Here is an 18,717-nt window from a genome sequence, read left to right as displayed (position 1 = left end):
TCCCTCTTGTTAAAGGGGGCTTCCAGTTTCCGATAAGCCTCCCACCCGCAGACCCCCACAACCACCGGGCAAGGTTTGGGGGGAAGAGGCCCTTGTCTCCATCAACATGGGGACAAGGTGTTTTGGGGGGGCTCAAAGCACCCTCCCCATGTTGAGGGCATGTGGCCTGGTATGGTTCAGGAGGGGGGTTGCTCTCCTGACCACCCCCTTTTCCTGCAGCCTGCCAGGTTGCATGCTCAGATAAGGGTCTGGTATGGATTTTGGGGGGACCCCCACACCATTTATTTTTTTTAAATTGGCGCGGGGTTCCAAATATCACCAAACACTTTTTATGGCAATAACTTGCATATAAGCCTTTAAAATGAGCACTTGGTTTTTCATGTTTGCATCCCATAGACTTTAACGGTGTTCGCACAAATTTTTTGCCTGTTCGCATGCTCTGCTGCGAACTAAACCGGGTTGTTAGGCTCATCCCTAATGGGCACTTATGGTCACAGATAGGCACTGATAGACAGCACTGATGGGCACTGATGAGGAGACACTGATGGGCACTACTGATGGGCAATGACAGACATCACTGATGGGCACTGAAGGGGCTGCACTGACAGGGCACTTATTATCAGTGCAGATTTCCCCACTGAGCAATGACGTTTATTGGCCCTCCTCTCCTCATGATCTGTCAGCCTAACTGGAATTTCCTATTTACACTATGATCAGCTGTGACTTGATAGATGGTAAGGAGCCTACATCACAGGCTCTTTACCGTGATCGGTGATGCGTTGTGTCCAAGGCACGAGCAGCCCATTCTGAAGGGCTTAAGGACATTTAGTATATGAACAGTAAAGCCTCCTCCTGGCCATCAATCCTCTATAGGCAGGTGGGAAGGTGTTAAGAAAAAAAACACATTTTTCTTTAAAAAAATATTTAAAAAATACAAGAGGGAAATGTCATTTGTTGGCAATTCATTTTTCTTTCCTTTGTAAATGTCAGTGCTCCTGGCCAAATTGAATTTTCAAGCCTTTTCTCATGCATTGATAGACATTCCCCAGGACAGTTCTTACCTCAAGTGCTATTTTTTGATACCCTCTTGACTATTAGCCTAGAAAATTGACACTTTTGTTAATTTGACAGATTCTGCTCCCGTTGATTTCAAAGGGGTTTAGGTTGGACATATGAACCTCGTTGTAGTTTGCCAAACTTTGCTTGAACCGAAACGGGAGCAGTTTGGTTCACCACTACTTAGCTATTGTAGAGCTAAGGGCACTGCTGCTATCCGACCCTTCCAGATATGTCAAATAGCACCAATTTCTGCACTCTACGGTTCCCCCTGCTGATCAATAAAACACATAGTAGCTGATGGGTGAAACCACAGTACTCAGCGGGAACACACTATCAAAAACACCCAGGACAGAAGACTAGACAGATGTATAAGTAATGGACATCTTCTTTTACAGCATTCTTCTCTTTTAAATTGTAATCCCAGCCTCACTTTAATTCAGATTAATTGATACATTAATCATATATGATAAGTCATGGAGGTTACACACAAGATGCATCTACTATACATCTATAATACAAGTGGTTGTGGGAGCCATACTGTGTTTGTCCTCCATCTTCTCATGTGATCTTCTCTGTATTCCAGATGGGGTGATCCTGCAGGTTCCTCTCGATGTTCATGAAGGAGATGATCTGACTCTGAGATGTCTCCATCGTTCTGGCTACACAGGAACATATACAAAATTCTACAAGGATGAAGGTGTCATTCAAAACTGGAGCAAAACATCTGTATTTCATGTAGGAATTGTAAACATGATGAACATCGGGAAATACAAATGTGTAAAGGAAGAAGCTTTACTTAATTACAAAGATGAAGCTTTTATTCACATACACAGTAAGTCATAGGATGTGTACATATCTACCCTTAAACATAAACAAACAGGTTTATTAATAGTGATGGACGAACTTCCGACGGGACGTTTTGCGAATGCGAACCACGGCGGACCTTAAAAACCTCCAGGTCATATTTTCAGCCACAAAATACTTACTAGCTGTGCACACATAGTCCCACAACATGGACACTGACATTACAAAAGTATTAAGTGAATCTGGGATCGACAACGACAAGCATTCTTTTTTTATCTGTGAAATTTTGACAATTGAGGAGCGCATGAAGGCCATGGAGGAGAGGCAAGGTCAGGCCAGGCTATGAAGGGGGTGCGGGAGATGATCAGTGCCACAGTCAGGGCAGCACAGTCCCGTGCCAGTGTCCCAGTCTGCCAACCTGTGCTTGAGCCCCTCCCTCTGCCCGGCCCTTACCGCCATCTATGCAGGGCTCCACTGCGGTGGTCCGGAGGTGCCAGTCCAGTGCTGATCCTCAGCCATGGTGCTGGCAGTGCCTGCTGATTGGCTTCTCCGCTGCTATCTCCCTCACTGTCTGAAACCAGCACCGCGATAGAGACTGAGCACTGAGACCAGCACCGTGATAGAGAGTACTGACACCAGCACCAAGAAAGAGAGCACTGACACCAGCACCGAGATCTTGTGGGCACCCTTGTGACATCACTAGACATGTCATCATTGACGTCACCTTCCCCACCGCTATAATTAGAGATTTTGGAGTAGGCAGCAACACCGGAGACCAACCTCCTCCTTGGGCTGATCTGGGTACTGTCGTCAGATTGCTGAGTGGCGGTTGTTGCTACCTCCTCTTCCTGATCCAATGCCAAGAGTGGCTGCGCATCGGCAATGTCTTGTGATGGATCGGAAAATAATTCCTGTGACTCAAGCGGAAGGTATATGGTGGTGGTGGTGTTAGTGGTAGTGTCTTTGGGGGTTCACACAGCAGAGAGTGAAGAAGAGGGTGCAGATCGAGAGGATGAGGAGGGTGCAGAAGAGTAAGGCTGAGTGAGCCACTCAACCAAGTCTGGTGTGTCCTTTAACGTAATCGAATGCACCTTCTAAAATTTGCCATTTTGGCTCAAGCCTGTTGCTCCTGCCCTACCCCTACCACCCTTGCGGAAGGGCCTGACTCTTCCTCTGCCTGTCATTTTTTTAAATGACACTGTGACAAAAGTCTCTAGAGAAGTGCAGTATATGTGGAAGAAGGTATATAACACCCTGCTTCAATCTGTCGTTTTGGGGGGCCACTGGTCTATCACACAAGTTAAAATACTTTTTTCTAAGTGCATTTGTCACTCTTTGTAGTATCGCTACAGTGAAAATGCACTATACAATGCTTCCTATATGTGCAAGTATTTTATACGTGTATTACACCCCTATATACTGCACACCAAATAGTACACATATACCAGTCCTTAAAAGGACCTTTGTGGACCTAATAGTAGTAGCTGTTGAATTGCAGACTGTCCCTGCTACAAACACCAAACTGTCCCTCCCTACACTGAGAAACGACAGCTGCAGAATCGGTCAGCAGCACAGCAGTGCAGTGCACTGTAATATTCTTTCTATATTTGAAAGAAAGTATATTATACGTGTACAACCCTATATACTGTACACCTATACCAGTCCTTAAAAGGACCTTTGTGGACCTAGTAGCTAGTGATTTGCAGACTGTTCCTGCTCCAAACACCAAACTGTCCCTCAGTCCCTACACTGATAAAAGCCCAGCTGCAGAATCGGTCAGCACTCAGCAGCACAGCAGTCAGCAGTGCACCATAATATACTTTCTATATTTAAAAGAAAGTATATTATACGTGTACAACCCTATATACTGTACACCTATACCAGTCCTTAAAAGGACTTTTGTGGACCTAATAGTAATAGCTAGTGATTAAACAGTCTCTCCCTGCTCCACACAGCGTCCTGTCCCTACACTGACAAAAGACAGAATGTAAAATGGCCGCCAGATCAGGTCTATTTATAAGGTAGGGGGAATGTTCAATTGTCCACGTGCTGAAATGTCTCAATTGGCTGTCTTGTACCCCATGATGGATGTGTCATCATGGGTCAAAGTTCTTCACAATGTATACGCATATGTCTGCTGCGTGAACAGCGCCAGAAGTCTGCCGGATTGGTGAATCGCGAACAAGCAAAATTCACTGCGAACCAACCGCCGGGCGAACCGCAAGGCCATCCCTGTTTATTAAATCCTTTTGAAATTCACATTTTAAGCCTGAAAATTAGTTACACTCCCAAACATTATGTGTTTTCTGAAAGCAGAGACCCTGGAGAATAAAATGGTGGTAGTGCAATTTCACTATTTCACAGCGAAGATAAGTTAATTTTAGTGCACACAAACACAATCTATTATCCTGTTTTTGGAAGAGTATAAAAGATGGGGTTGTGTAGAGGAAATAAATACCAAACATATGAACACTGGTGAAATGGCAAAAAATGTTGGTAACCAAAATAGGCATCCTTAGGCGATGCTTACATAAAGTACACCACAGTGCTGTGTTTTGGCAGTGGGATGAGAACAAAATCGAGTCAGACTGAGCGCTGTTCAACCAAAAAGCTTTGTATTCTATGAATGATTACAAAGCTTTCTTTGGCCGCGTACACACGGGCGGACTATCCGTCCAACTAAGTCCGTCAGACAATCCGACAGACAGTCCGTCCTACTTTTGAATGAACAGACTTGACCACACACGACGAACAGACAGTCCGCTGAAAGCTTGCGCGATGACGTGTACAGCACGTATGACGGGACTAGAAATTCGACGTCCAATACACTGCAATGCAACCTTCGGCTGTGTAAATCCTTTCTGAGCATGCGCCATACTTAGTCCGTCGAACTAGCCTACTCACGAGCGGACTGTCCGCTGAAACCAAGTTTGGACGGACAATATTACGGAAATTCCGAAAGACTTAGTCCGCCAGACTGTCCGCTGAAAAAGTCAGCTGAAGCCCACACACAAGTGGATTGTCCGCTGAAACACGTTTCAGCGGACTAAGATGGACGGACAATCCTCTCGTGTGTACGCGGCCTTTGATTAGCTAAGTGGAAAAGCAGGGGGATGATGCCACTATCTCTACCTCAGCCAATCATAGGAAGCTTTTTGTTCATTTATAGTATACGTTTTCTGTGAATGAATGAGTGGAGTGGGAGTGGAGCGGGCACTGAGGCTACATACAATTCATACAGCTCACTAGCTTGGCCCAAACAAAATATTTAAAGGGACAATAAATATGGAGTTATGCCCTGTACACACGGTCGGACATTCCAACCACAAAATCCGTCTGATTTTTTCCAACGGATTTTGGCTGAAACTTGTGTTGCATACACACGGTCGGACAAAGTTGTCCGAAAATCTGATTGTTCTGAACATGGTGACGTTTGTTGCGTACGACGGGACTACGTAGAGGCCAGTAGCCAATAGCTTTTGTCTCATAATTTATTCTGACCATGTGTAGCACTTTGCCCGTCGGAATTCTCTACAAATGATCGGAAAAAGTCCAATCGGATTTTGTCGGAAAATTTTAGATCCAGCTCTCAAACTTTTTCCGTCGGAATTTACAATGGAAAAAGTCAAATAGAGCCCACACACGAACGGATTTTCCGACAACATACCGCTTCTGTCGGAATTTTCGACCATGTGTACAGGGCATTAGGCTTTAAATTTATTGCTGTCACTTAGGGGGGTGACAATGGACATAGTGGACATGACAGTAGGGTCTATTGGACCTCTATTGTCACCTATGGACCCAATTGAAACTTATTGAGCACAGTTTGTGCCTGAATAGCTTCTTCCCTAGCCACAGCAGCCAGAGAATGACAGCTTTGAAACCGGAAGTGATGAACAGCTTGTTGTTTCTGGCTTTCGTTCAGTGCGGGTATGATCAGTGGACAGACATTTGTCGATAGTCATCTGCTCTCCCCACTGACGCCCACCTTGCCTGTCCATAATGGACCCAGAATACGTGCAGGGGGTAGTGGCATCTTGCAGCATGCGCAGAAGTGGTTGGGCAGCTTTACAGAATCATTTCCACTAGAAAGCCAACAGTTGGCTGAAGAGATGTAAAGAGACTCCCAACTTCATTAGTGAGTTTACAAGTCTTTGCTGCCCTGGATGTAGTACTTAAGCCCGTGGCAGTTTTAGGGTTAAAAAAGAAAGAAAGTACCAATTACAGAATAATACACCTGCATAATTTTGTACGGGTGTGATGTGAATTCTGCACTCAGTAATGATCAATACAGAAGATACATTACTATTACTGTTTGTCTATATGATTATTTTTTAGAGCTATTTGAAATTCCACAGATAAAAGTGACCCCGTATCCAGTGGTAGAAGGTGATGAGATGACCCTGACATGTGACACTAGTCTCAGCCCGCTCAGACCGAGGACACAACTGAAATTTGCTTTTTACAAAGATGGGCAGAATGTCAGAGGATCATTTTCAAATAAGCAATATGGAGTTCAGACCGCTCAGATGAAGGACTCTGGGAAATATTCCTGTGAAGTGACAACCTCAACCAACAGTGTAAAGAAGAGGAGTCCGGAGATATTGGTGAAGATAAACGGTGAGTAAATTACAGGACCAACACAAGACTTGAGTAACATTTCATAACCCCAAATCAGAAGATTCTGTGAAGATAAGTTATCATCTCACTCCAAATTTTATTAGTAATGCCCAGCCTGAACTGAAATAATCCCTAAAAACTAACAAATAGACAAACCTCTTGGTATGTAGCCTCCTGGAAACAGTTAGGGAACCCCAAGTAGCTTGGTAGGCTGACATTTAACCTCAGGGTTGGATTGTTGATTTGTGGGGTGGAAGAAATTGGGCGCCAGTCACTTAGAGATCAACAGTGTTGATTGTTTGACCAAATAAACTCTCATAGAGAAGGAATAAGGCACATGATACCCAAAAAACAAAAAATAGAGCCTATAAATGTTTAAGCACAGTCAGAGCAAAGGAACTTTAAAGTGGTTGTAAACCTCAGACATGAAATATGAACAAAGCATATCCATCTATAGTGTGTACTTGTCTCAGTCAAAAGTGCTTGTGGAAGAATGGTCAAATAGTTCCATAGAAACACTCCTAAACTTTGTAGATAGCCTTCCCAGAAGAGTTGAAGCTGTTGGTCTGTAGGGTTCAATATTGAGTCGGCCCACCCTTTGCAGCTATAACAGCTTTACCTCTTCTGAGAAGGCTGTCCACAAGGTTTAGGAGTGTGTCTATGGAAATGTTTGACTATTCTTCCACAAGCACATTTGTGAGGTCAAGCACTGATGTTGGAGGGAAGGCCTGGCTCACAGTCTGCTCTCTAATTAATCTCAAAGGTGTTCTATCAGGTTGAGGTTAGGACTCTATGCAAGCCAGTTAAGTTCCTCCACTCACTCACTATGGACCTTGCTTTGTGCACTGGCCCACATCATTTGGTGGAGGGGGGATTATAATATTGGGGTTGTTTTTCAGGGGTTGGTATTGGTCCCTTAGTTCCAGTGAAGGGAACATTTAAGGTGTCAGCATATCAAGACATGACTGCACACCAGTGCACAAAGCAAGGTCCATAAAGACATGGATGAGCAAGTTTGGGGCGATGGAACTTGACTGGCCTGCACGGAGTCCTGACCTCAACCCGATAGAACACCTTTGGGATGAATTAAAGAGAAGGCTACGAGCTAGGTCTTCTCTCCAACATCAGTGCCTAACCTCACAAACACGCTTCTGGAAGAAAGGTCAAACATTCTCATAGACACACTCCTAAACCTTGTGGATGGCCTTCCCAGAATAGTTGAAGCTGTTATAGCTGTAAAGGGTGGGCCAACTCAATATTGAACCCTATGGACTAATGCCCTGTACACATGATGGGACATTCCGACAACAAAATCCATGGATTTTTTTCTGACGGATGTTGGCTCAAACTTGTCTTGCATACGCACAGTCACTCAAAGCTTTTCGGAAATTCTGAACGTCAAGAACACGGTTACGTACAACACGTACGATGAGCCGAGAGAAATTAAATTCAATAGCCAGTGTGGCTCTTCTGCTTGATTCCGAGCATGCGTGGAACTTTGTGTGTCGGAATTGTGTACACATGATTGGAATTTACGACAACGGATTTTGTTTGGAAAATTTGAGAACCAGCTCTCAAAGTTTCTGTGAGGGAAATTCCGATGGAAAATGTCTGATAGAGCCTACACACGGTCAGAAATTCCGACAACACGCTCCCATCGAACATTTTATGTTGGGAAATCTGACCGTGTGTACGGGGCATAAGACTGGGATGCCATTAAAGTTAATTAAAATGCAGGAGGAGGCTGTGTGTGTGTGAGCGAGTGCCTCGCTCTCCCCTCTCTACCCTGCAATGAGCGGCTCCCAGTGGCACGGAGCTACCTGGCTGAGCTCAGTGGAAGCATATGCGAGGTCGGAGCGCTCTGACTATCCGCCCGCCGAGCGGCACGCCTGGAGCTGACTGGCGGCCGTGCGGGGGGGGGGGGGGGGCTGTGAGTGACGTGTCTCGTTTTTTTTCCCTCCACCGTCCTTTGTTTGAGTGGCCCACCGGAGAACGGAGGAGAAGCTGGGACCAGGGAAGCGGTGGGAGGAGCCAGTGCCTTCTCAGCCTAAAAACGAAGTATGGTGTGAGAAGGAACTGAAGAGTGCTGCATTGTCATATACAGGGTGGTGAGTGACTAATGTCTGATGAAACTGTGAACTGTGAACTGTATATGCCAAGATGTGGAAGGATATTGAGTCTTTTTTTTTTTTTTTTGCAAAAGATGAACTTTAATGACACAGATTTGGAGCAATGTTCCTCTGTCCCTCTTCCCCTTCATTTGTCCCTCATTTTGGTCTGATCCATATAGTTACATAAAAAATGCACTTTTTTTTTTTTTTTTATATCAGTCATAGGTAAGGGGGGTTCAATGGTAATGTCCACATAGAAGGATCCTGGTGTGGAAGAGAAGATATTGAGTCTTACAGTCGCCCACCCTCTACTGCTGATTCTCTGATACTCCTCCAGTGATTCTTTGATACCCCTCCAGTCAGTCTTGATAAATTATTTAAATATGGTCTAGAGGAGAGGCTGGGAACGGATCTCTGGACAAATCCTAGGCTGTATTTTGGTGCTTGTGGAGTTAACCCTTTCAATACCATTTGGATCCACCCAGACCTAATTGGACTGTATTATAGCCTGTCTAAAATTAGTGTAAAACAACCAGATGTTTAAAGCTATCAGTGGATATTCAATAATTGAATTGGACCCAATACATTTTTATGTGCTGTGGGAGAAGATAGACGTGACTGTGTGATTGACAAGAAGCAGAGAACTTTGCTCTATCGTACATTATTCGGTCTCCTTCCCTCCCGGTTGGTATTTGTCACTATTTGTTTGTGACATTCTCCCTAAAACAAAACATTACTATGCCGTCGCATCGTGTGACTAAAGCAAGTCAAGCAGCTGCGGCTGCAAAACTAGAAAAATATGCGCACAACAGTGGGCAGGTACCTAATCAAACCTCCCCGAAAGGTATCCAACAAGGGCAGCAAGCCCAGACCAATTTAGGTTGTCAGGTGCCGTGGGAGTTAGAAAAAGCCAGGGGCTAAGTCACCCCCGATGGTACTGGAAGGAGGAGAGGATGGGGAGCGACTTATGGGCCCGCCCACTGGGGTAGGCTCGGCGGGGGCACCCGGGTTGCCGGGGGGGCCCCAAGGCGAGGTGGAACCTGAACCATCATTAAAAGAGGTATTGTTGGCAGTCAACTCCTGTAGAGAATCTCTGGGGGGAATGAGCACCCAACTTATTACCATTCAGGAGGAACTCTCCTATGTTAGACAAGATATCCAGAAAATACAGGAAAGGACTACAAATCTAGAGTGCCGGGTTGGTCGGGTGGAGGATGACTCGGGCCCTTTGATACGGGAGATTAGGACCATGCAAGAGCAGTTAATCATACAGGAAAATAAACTGGACGAAATGGAGAATAAGATGAGAAGGAAGAACGTTCGGATAGTTGGTTTACCGGAACACTGTGAGGGCCCAGACCCAATAGGTTTCCCCAATAGGTTTCTTAGAGAAATGGTTTGTAGACATATTTGGGCAGGGTACCCTATCACCATTTTTTGCCATTGAAAGAGCGCACAGAGTCCCTGTAAGACCCACACAAGCTGGGGCCCCTTCAAGACCGTTTCTGGACAATTATTACTTTATAAAGACAAAGAGACTATCACACATAAAGCTAGAGAAATGGGCAAGATTATGTACAATGGTTCCCGGGTATCGATCTTTCCGGACTTTTCGCCAGAGTTGCAAAAAAGGAGAGCGAAATTTGGGGAAGTGAAGCGGAGACTTCGTCAATTAAATGTGACATATGCATTGTTTTATCCAGCAAGACTACGGGTAAACTAGGGGCTATAGTCTTTGGTACTCCGAAAGGTGTTGAGGACTGGTTGACAACTTTTACCCAGAGACTGTAGTATGATTGAACTGCGAAACCTTTTTTCTTTGTTTCCCCTTCTCTCCCTTCCCCATTTTTTTTTGGGAGGGGGAAGGGAAAACTGGGTGTTTACGTTGTTACACTAGAGGAAGGGGGGGGGGGAGGATGGGTAAGATAAATATTTTTTCATTATTGGGGAGAGAGGGCGGGGTGAGGGGAGAGGGGTGAGGGGAGGGTGAGGTAGGGTGAGAGGGAAGTGGACCGCGGGACACCCCTGGCTGGATAGTGCCAGTTATGGAGGAATTAGTGATCTGTGTTCCTCTTATGTTTGTTGTTTGGTCTCTGATTGGAGTTTGGGGGTTGTTTGGGAGGGGGGAGGGAAGGAATGAGAGGGGGTGGGGAGGGGTTAATTCTAAAAGAAGAATAAAGTGGAATGGTTCACGAGTGAGGTGTGCATGGGAAGGTCATATGAGTAGGCCCCAAGTGATGCCTAGAGAGGCAATGCGAGGAATGTATGAGATGGTTGATGGTAATGAGTGGAGGGAGATAAGGGTAAGGCATGGAAGAATTACTTGGTATGTAAGGTATAGGGAAGAATGGAAAAAGTACACTCAAAGACTTGGAGCACTAAATAGGATTTATCCAACCACAGTGAAAAAAGGGCTAAAAGACACTCAAGACACTCACAAAAATTTTATTAAATTGAATAATAAAGGTGGGATTCACATATTTTATATAAGCACTACTAGTTTTAATGAGTGAACCTACAATGTTAGGGAAGGGTGGATTTACTTTATATTCTTGGAATGTTAGAGGCTTGGGAGACTTGAGGAAAAAGGCAGCGGTTAGGTCGATGGCCAAGTCACATGGAGCAACGATTCTCAAATGCCTCTAGTCAACAACTGGTGTGGGTGGAATATCCCATCCAATATCATTCAGTCCATACATCCTTTTCTAGGGGGGGTCGGTATTCTGATTAAAGCAGGGACACCCTTTAAATGTTTCCAGGCCAAGTTAGATGAGCAGGGGAGATATATTTTTATATATGGTAAAATAGAAGAGAAGATACTGATTATGGTTAATTTGTATATACCACCACCCTTTTCTACAGACATCCTATACGAATTGGTCGAGTTTGTGTTAGATAAGCCGGGAGTCCCACTAACAGTGATGGGAGATTTTAATATGGTTATGGATAAAACGATGGATAGACTCCCCCATGGGGTACATCAAAGGGGTACAACAGAGGGTCATCTACCCCAGTTTATGAGAGAAATGGGCCTGAAGGAACTTTGGAGAATTCAGAACCCAAAAACTCGATCTTTCTCGTGCTTTTCTACTACACACTCGACTTTGTCAAGGATAGATTTGATTATGGGGAATGATGAGGAGATGGCATTAGTAAATAAGATAAAATACTTGCCAAGAGGACTTTCTGACCACTCAGCAATGACGGCCTCTCTAGATTTAGGGGAGGGAAATCACTTCCGGGAGTGGAGAATTAGTCCCTCTTGGCTGGAGCTCATGGGAGAACCAAAGGAAGTGCTAATGGCATTAAGAGAATATCTAGATCTGAACATGGGCACGGCCTCGCCAGGTATTGTGTGGGATACCCTGAAGGCTTACCTTCGGGGTCTCCTGATACAACAGATCTCCAAAATCAAAAAACAATCTAGGGAAAGGGAAGAAAATGCTTCAAAGAGAGTGATATATCTAGAGGACCAGTACATAAAGGACCTGACATCTGACAACCTGGGGTTATGGTTGTATTCCCAGCAGGAATATCGTCTTATAATGATGGGGAAAGCAGAAAACAAATATATCTTTCAGAAGCAAATAGCATTTGGGGAAGGTGAAAGGGTAGGAAGGATGTTGGCACACCTAGTGAGAACAAACTCATCACCATCTATGGTACTAAGGATTAGTTCGGTAGAGGGGAGAATATTGACAGTCAAGACAGCTATATTGGAAAGGTTTGGGTCCTATTATGAGGATCTATATCATTCCCAGCAGGACAAGGAAGGGGAGGGAATCGACAAATTTTTTGAGTCATTGAGAATGCCTTACCTCTCTAAGGAAGATAGTGCCGCTCTGGACGGCCCTATAACGCTGGAAGAAATCCAGCGTACTGTACAGGAAATGGCGGGACAAAAGGCCCCAGGCCCTGATGGCCTGCCGGTGGAGGTCTATCGACATTTTGGTGAGATACTAATTCTGGAACTGCTGAAAGTCTTAAACTGGGCGATATCAAAAGGGGAGCTTCCCCCATCTATGATGGAATCAACTATAATAGTAATCCCGAAGTAAAATAAAGACCCTCTCGATCCTTCTTCATATAGGCCCATTTCTCTATTGAATATAGATGTAAAGATCTTGGCGAACGTCTTGGTGGCTAGATTAAACGGAGTGATAGAGAAACTCATCCACCCTGATCAATCGGGGTTTATCCCTGGTAGATCCACGAGTATAAGTATAAGGCGGGTTTATTTAAATCTTCAGATACCAGTGGATGGAGATTGACGGAGATCGGCTCTATCGTTGGATGCCGCCAAGGCCTTCGACACTCTAGAATGGAGATATTTGTGGAGAGTTTTGAAAGAATTCCAGGTCGGACCGACATTTAAAAAATGAGTAAAAATGTTGTATAGATCCCCGGTAGCAAGGGTAAAAATAAATAATGACAGCTCTGTTGGGTTTAGATTGAGGAGGGGTATGAGACAGGGGTGTCCTATGTCGCCTCTTTTGTTTGCTATGGCAATTGAACCCCTGGCCGTGTCCATCAGACTAAATGCGGAGATAAAAAGGTATAGAAGAGGGGAGGAGGAAGAGAATATTATACTATTTGCAGACGATCTTCTTCTGCTTCTCTGAGATATACAGAACTCAATAGGGGAAGTAATGTATAGAATTAAAAACTTTGGAGACCTTTCGGGATTAAGGATAAATTGGGGGAAATCCTGTATACTACCAGTTGACCCCCTGGATAGCCCCCTTCCCAGAGAGGCTGCTCGTCTGCAAATAGTAAGCCAAATGAAATATTTGGGTATCTATATTACTAAAGACCCCAAACAGCATATAGTGAACAATTTAGCTCCATTGCTATTTAAATTTAAGGGAAAAATCAACGTTTGGAAGAAACTTCCTCTATCAGCAGCAGGCCGAGGTAATTTAATTAAAATGATACTTTTACCACAACTTATGTACATTCTACACAATTCCCCAATATGGATCTATAAGAAATGGTTTTACAAGATAGACTCCATGTTCAGAGAATTGATTTGGAAGGGGGGTCAAGCGCAGATTAGTTTAAAAACTTTGCAATCTCCAAGTAATGAAGGGGGTGTGGTAATCCCCCACCCATTTAATTACTTGTTAGCAGCCCAGCTACAACATCTGGTAGGAGGGGACATAGAGAGTGATGGACGAGGAAAGAGAACAATCCTTGAACAATTTCTTGGTAGGTCAGTGGTAGAAGCACTGGAGGCAGGGATCTTTATGTGAGACATTCCTACACTTGGTCTAATGATAAAGGTGTGGGAAACATCCAAAGGAATATTGGGGTATAGGGGATTTACTAAATATTCTCCCCTATGGGCCAATAATAAGCTGGGCGAGTTACAAAAAATAGGACAAATCAAGGAATGGGAAAGAAGAGGTATAAAGTTTATCCACTAGATTTACCAAAATAGTAATCTGAAATCCTTTCAGGAATTAAGGGATCAGTTTGCAATACTAAGAAAAACTTTTTTTTAGATACCTGCAGGTTAGACACGCGTTGGAAAAAGAGTTTGGGAGGGACGCAATAAAATGGTGTGAGATACCAATAATACAGGAAATACTGCGAGTGAAATCGGGGAAAGGACTAATATCCAAAACGTATGCAAGTATACATAAGATGTCTCGGGCTATATCACAGGAGCAAGTGTACAGAAAGAAATGGGAAATAGATGTGGGTAATATCTCGGAAGCCCAATGGGAGAGGGTTCTTGAGTTGGCGCCGTGGGTATCCCTCTCTTCATCTCAAAAAATGTCCCACTTATTCCTATTGTATAGAGCATACTATACTCCCAAGAGACTCTTTTTGTTCGGTCGAAGGCAGGACTCTTTATGCCCTAGATGTGGAAGGATGGAAGGAGACATGATACACATGTTTTGGATGTGCCCCAAGCTGCATCGCTACTGGAGGGAGGTTGTGGAAATAATAACCCAGGTATTTGAGACAGTGATAGATATGGAACCCTTGGGGTGTCTACTGGGATGGATAGATGGAGGCAGTGATCCCAAAGGTACTAACTTAGCAAAAATTAGATGCCTTTTCCAGGCTAGGAAACTTATAGCTCAGAAATGGCAATCCTCGTTACCCCCCAGTAGTGGAAAGTGGGTGCAGAATAGGAATGGGGTAGTCCTTAAGGAAAGGGTAGCATATATAAGACAGGGAGCGTGACCGGATGCCGAGGGAGGAGGTTGTGCGTGTGTGAGCAGGCGGCGTCTCGCTCTCCTCCCCATGCCTCTACACTGTCTTCCCCCTCCAGCCCTGCCCGCCCGCGGTTGGATGGCGGCTTGAATTATGGACCCCACGCCGAGCGGACACTCTTCCCCCCCCCGAGCGGACACTCCCCCCCCTTTGTTGGTTGTTCCGCTGTGCGGCGGAACTTGTAATCCGGAGGCAGTGGGCGCAACGTTGGAGAAGGGTCAGCTCCCTTTCCGCCCCTCGTGGAGCAGATGCATCTGAAACTATCCCGGGACTGGAGGGCTGCGAGCAGAGAGGCTGAAAGGTATTTAATGTGACACCAGGTTCGTTTGCATATCCATTGCCAAAAAGAAAAAAAAAGGACACGACCGGAGTAACATGCAGATGACCTTAAAGAAAGGGGTGAGAAACAGCTGAACGAAAAGAAAAGAAATGCTTTCTGCACAAACAGGGTGGTGAGTGAATACTGCTCAATGAACTTTGTAATGCTAATAGTGAATAACTTTGTATATGCTCTGGAAGGACGTTGAATAGTTCCTGTAACTCCCACCCTGTATACCTGCTTTTTTTTTTTTTTTTCCTCTCTCTTCCCCCCCTGCCTCAACCCAGATAACCCAGATAAATTAAGCAGCCCTCTTGAGAAATAACTTAAAGGAATGGAGTTTTATTTTCTGGTTTGCTGGAGGAGTTGTTAATCTATTTTCATCTCCAAGAACCTGTTGGGACATAAAAAGCCTGAGCGGAGCTGTTGCTGTTGGACTCCTTTGGATTTGCTGGGTCACTGCCCTTTTTCAAGGTTCTGACTGATGCTGGGATAGCATAATAGTTGCGGAAGTAACTTAGCAGCCTAAAGACTGCCAGCTCTTTAAAACACAGTTTTATACACTTGTTTGCTTGGTGTTTCTCCCCTACCTCAGCTTTGACAACTAAGGTCTCCCTTTTTTTTTTTTTAAGAGCAATAAAAAGAATTCCATTATATTTACTGGAGGAGCTATTAACCTACGGTAAAAAAATGTTTCCATTTATACTATTCTATTATTATCGGCCCGGTATAAAATCAAAGATATCATGCCATCGCATCGTGCGACTAAAGCAAGCCAAGCGGCTGCAGCTGCGAAACTTGAAAAATATGCCCACAACCCTGGTCAGGGTCCGGGCCAGACCCCCCCGAAAGGTATCCAACAAGGACAGCAAAACCAAACTAATAGACTGTCAGGTGCCAAGGGCACTAGGAAAAGCCACGGGCTAAATCACCCTGGGACGGCATTGGAGGGAGGTGAAGACATGGAAAATACCCAAGGCCAGGCTATTGTTGCAGTCTTGGGGGATGTGCCTGCTCCGGTTGAGGAGGGGGCTTGGGGAGGGGCGGAATCTGAATCTGAGCCAACACTAAAAGAAGTCTTGATGGCAGTTAATTCATGCAGAGAGTCACTGGGTGCTCAACTCATTTCCATTCAGGAGGAATTATCCTATGTCAGACAAGATATTCAAAAAATTCAGGAAAGGACTACAGCTTTAGAGGGCCAGATTGGCCAGGTTGAAGACGACCTAGAGCCTTTGATACGGGTAGTCAAGACTATGCAAGAACAGTTAACCAAACAGGAAAGCAAATTGGATGAAATGGAGAACAGGATGAGGAGGAAAAATATTCAGATAGTAGGCTTGCCAGAACATTGTGAGGGTCCAGACCCTATAGCTTTCCTAGTGAAATGGTTTAGAGATGTGTTTGGTCAAGAGACATTTTCACCATTGTTTGCTATTGAAAGGGCTCATAGAGTCCCTGCAAGGCCTCCACAATCCGGTGCTCCCCCCCAGGCCAATTCTGGCTAAACTACTGTCTTATAAAGACAAAGAAATCATTGCATGTAAAGCCAGGGAGATGGGCAAGATCGTATACAATGGCTCCCGAGTATCAATCTTTCCGGACTTCTCGCCAGATCTGCAAAGGAGGAGAGCTAAATTCGGGGAAGTAAAATATAAACTCTGACAAAGGAATGTGACTTATGCCTTGCTATATCCAGCAAGACTGCGATTAAATGCACCTGGAGGGACTATGATATTTGAAAGCCCTGGAGGGGTTGAGGAATGGTTGGAATCCCACCCTCAGGGGTTATAATGCCGGTGGACTGTTTTCTCCTTTTTCTTCCCCCTCTCCCTTGCCTCCCCCTATTTTGGGGGGGGGGGGAGGGGGGAGAATGTTGGGTCTTTCTTGGCTGTGGGGGGGGGCAGAGGGAGGGGGGAGGTGATTGTTAAAGACGGTATTTCTATTATTAACGATGGGGGGGGGGGGGATGGGAGGGTGAGTTAGAGAAGAGGGGGAGCGGTAAATATTTTGCTTCTTTATATGGGGGGGCGAGTGGGTTGCTCTCCCCATATGTGTGTTGTATGGGGTATATTTTTTGCATGGAGTGTTTGTGGAGGGGGCTAGAGGAGAGGGGGCGGGAGAGGGAGGGATCTCACGGTAGAATGGTATGGGAAATTATTGTATGGGAAGGTCACATTAGAAGGCCCCAGGGGATGCCTAGGGAGGCAATGGGTGAAGTGTGTGTATTGAATGGTGGAGGATGTAGGGAAGGGTGGGGGAAGCACACTCTAAGAGCACTGTATAATGTATACTTAACTATAAGAAAAAGAGATAACCACATAAAATTGAATGTCAATGATGGGGTATATGTATTTCTATTCAGGATGATTATTAGAATTTGTAATGAGTGAACCCACAGTGTCAAAGGGGGAAAGTTTTATTGTGTATTCTTGGAATGTAAGAGGTATGGGAGATCCGGGGAAGAGGATGGCGGTTAGGTCAATAGCAAGGTCACAAGGGGGTAACACTTCTTTGTTTACAGGAAACACACTTCACAAATGTCTCTAGCTCACAGTTAAATTGGGGTGAATACCCGAATCAATATCACTCGATACATACTTCTTTTTCTAGGGGGGTCAGCACTTTTATTAAAGTAGGGACACCTTTTATTTGTTTTCAGGTTAAAGTTGATGAACAGGGGAGGTATGTTTTCTTATATGGTAAGATAGGGGAAAAGGTTTTGATTTTGGCTAATATCTATATACCGCTGCCCTCTTCCATGGATATCCTATATGCACTGGTCGAGTTTGTGCTGGATAAACCGGGGGTCCCACTGATGATAGTGGGAGATTTTAATATGGTGATTGATAACGCAATAGATAGATTCCCCAAGGGGAGGTCACAGCAAGGAAGTGCATTAGAAAGTCGTTTTTTACAGTTTTTGGGAGAAATGGGATTGAAGGACCTCTGGAGGATCCGGAATCCACTAGACCGGTCATTTTCGTGTCTTTCTTCTTCACACTCAACCCTGTCAAGGATAGATATGATCCTAGGGAATGATGAGGCAGTGGGACTAGTAAGTAAAATAAAATATATGCCAAGGAGTCTCTCCGATCACTCGGCAATGATGGCTTCCCTGGAGATGGAGAGGGGAAATCAGCAACGAGGGTGGAGATTTAGCCCCCCATGGTTGGAGCTTATGGGAGAACCAAAAGATTTACTTGATGCTTTAAAGGAATATGTTGAATGGAATACAGACACGGCTTCGCAGGGGATGGTGTGGGATACATTAAAAGCCTATCTTCGAGGTCTCCTGATACAGCAGATCTCTAAAATTAAAAAACAGTCAGGGGAAAGGGAGGTAGGGGCCTCAAGGAGAGTGGCGAAGTTAGAAATCCAGTATATAAATGTGCCAACAATTGAGAACCAGAGACAATGGCTGAGAGCTCAGCAGGAATATCGTCATATAATATTGGAGAAAGCTGAAAATAAATACATATTTCAAAAACAACAAGTATTTGGAGAAGGTGAAAGGGTTGGTCGGATGCTAGCGCATCTAGTAAAAACGAACTCGCCACCTTCCATGGTAACAAGGAT

This window comes from Lithobates pipiens, unplaced genomic scaffold (genome assembly GCF_037356315.1).
Source record: "Lithobates pipiens isolate NorthernLeopardFrog02 unplaced genomic scaffold, aLitPip1_a1.2 Scaffold_62, whole genome shotgun sequence".
NCBI classification, from domain to species: Eukaryota; Metazoa; Chordata; class Amphibia; order Anura; family Ranidae; genus Lithobates; species Lithobates pipiens.
This window is presented reverse-complemented; position numbering follows the sequence as displayed.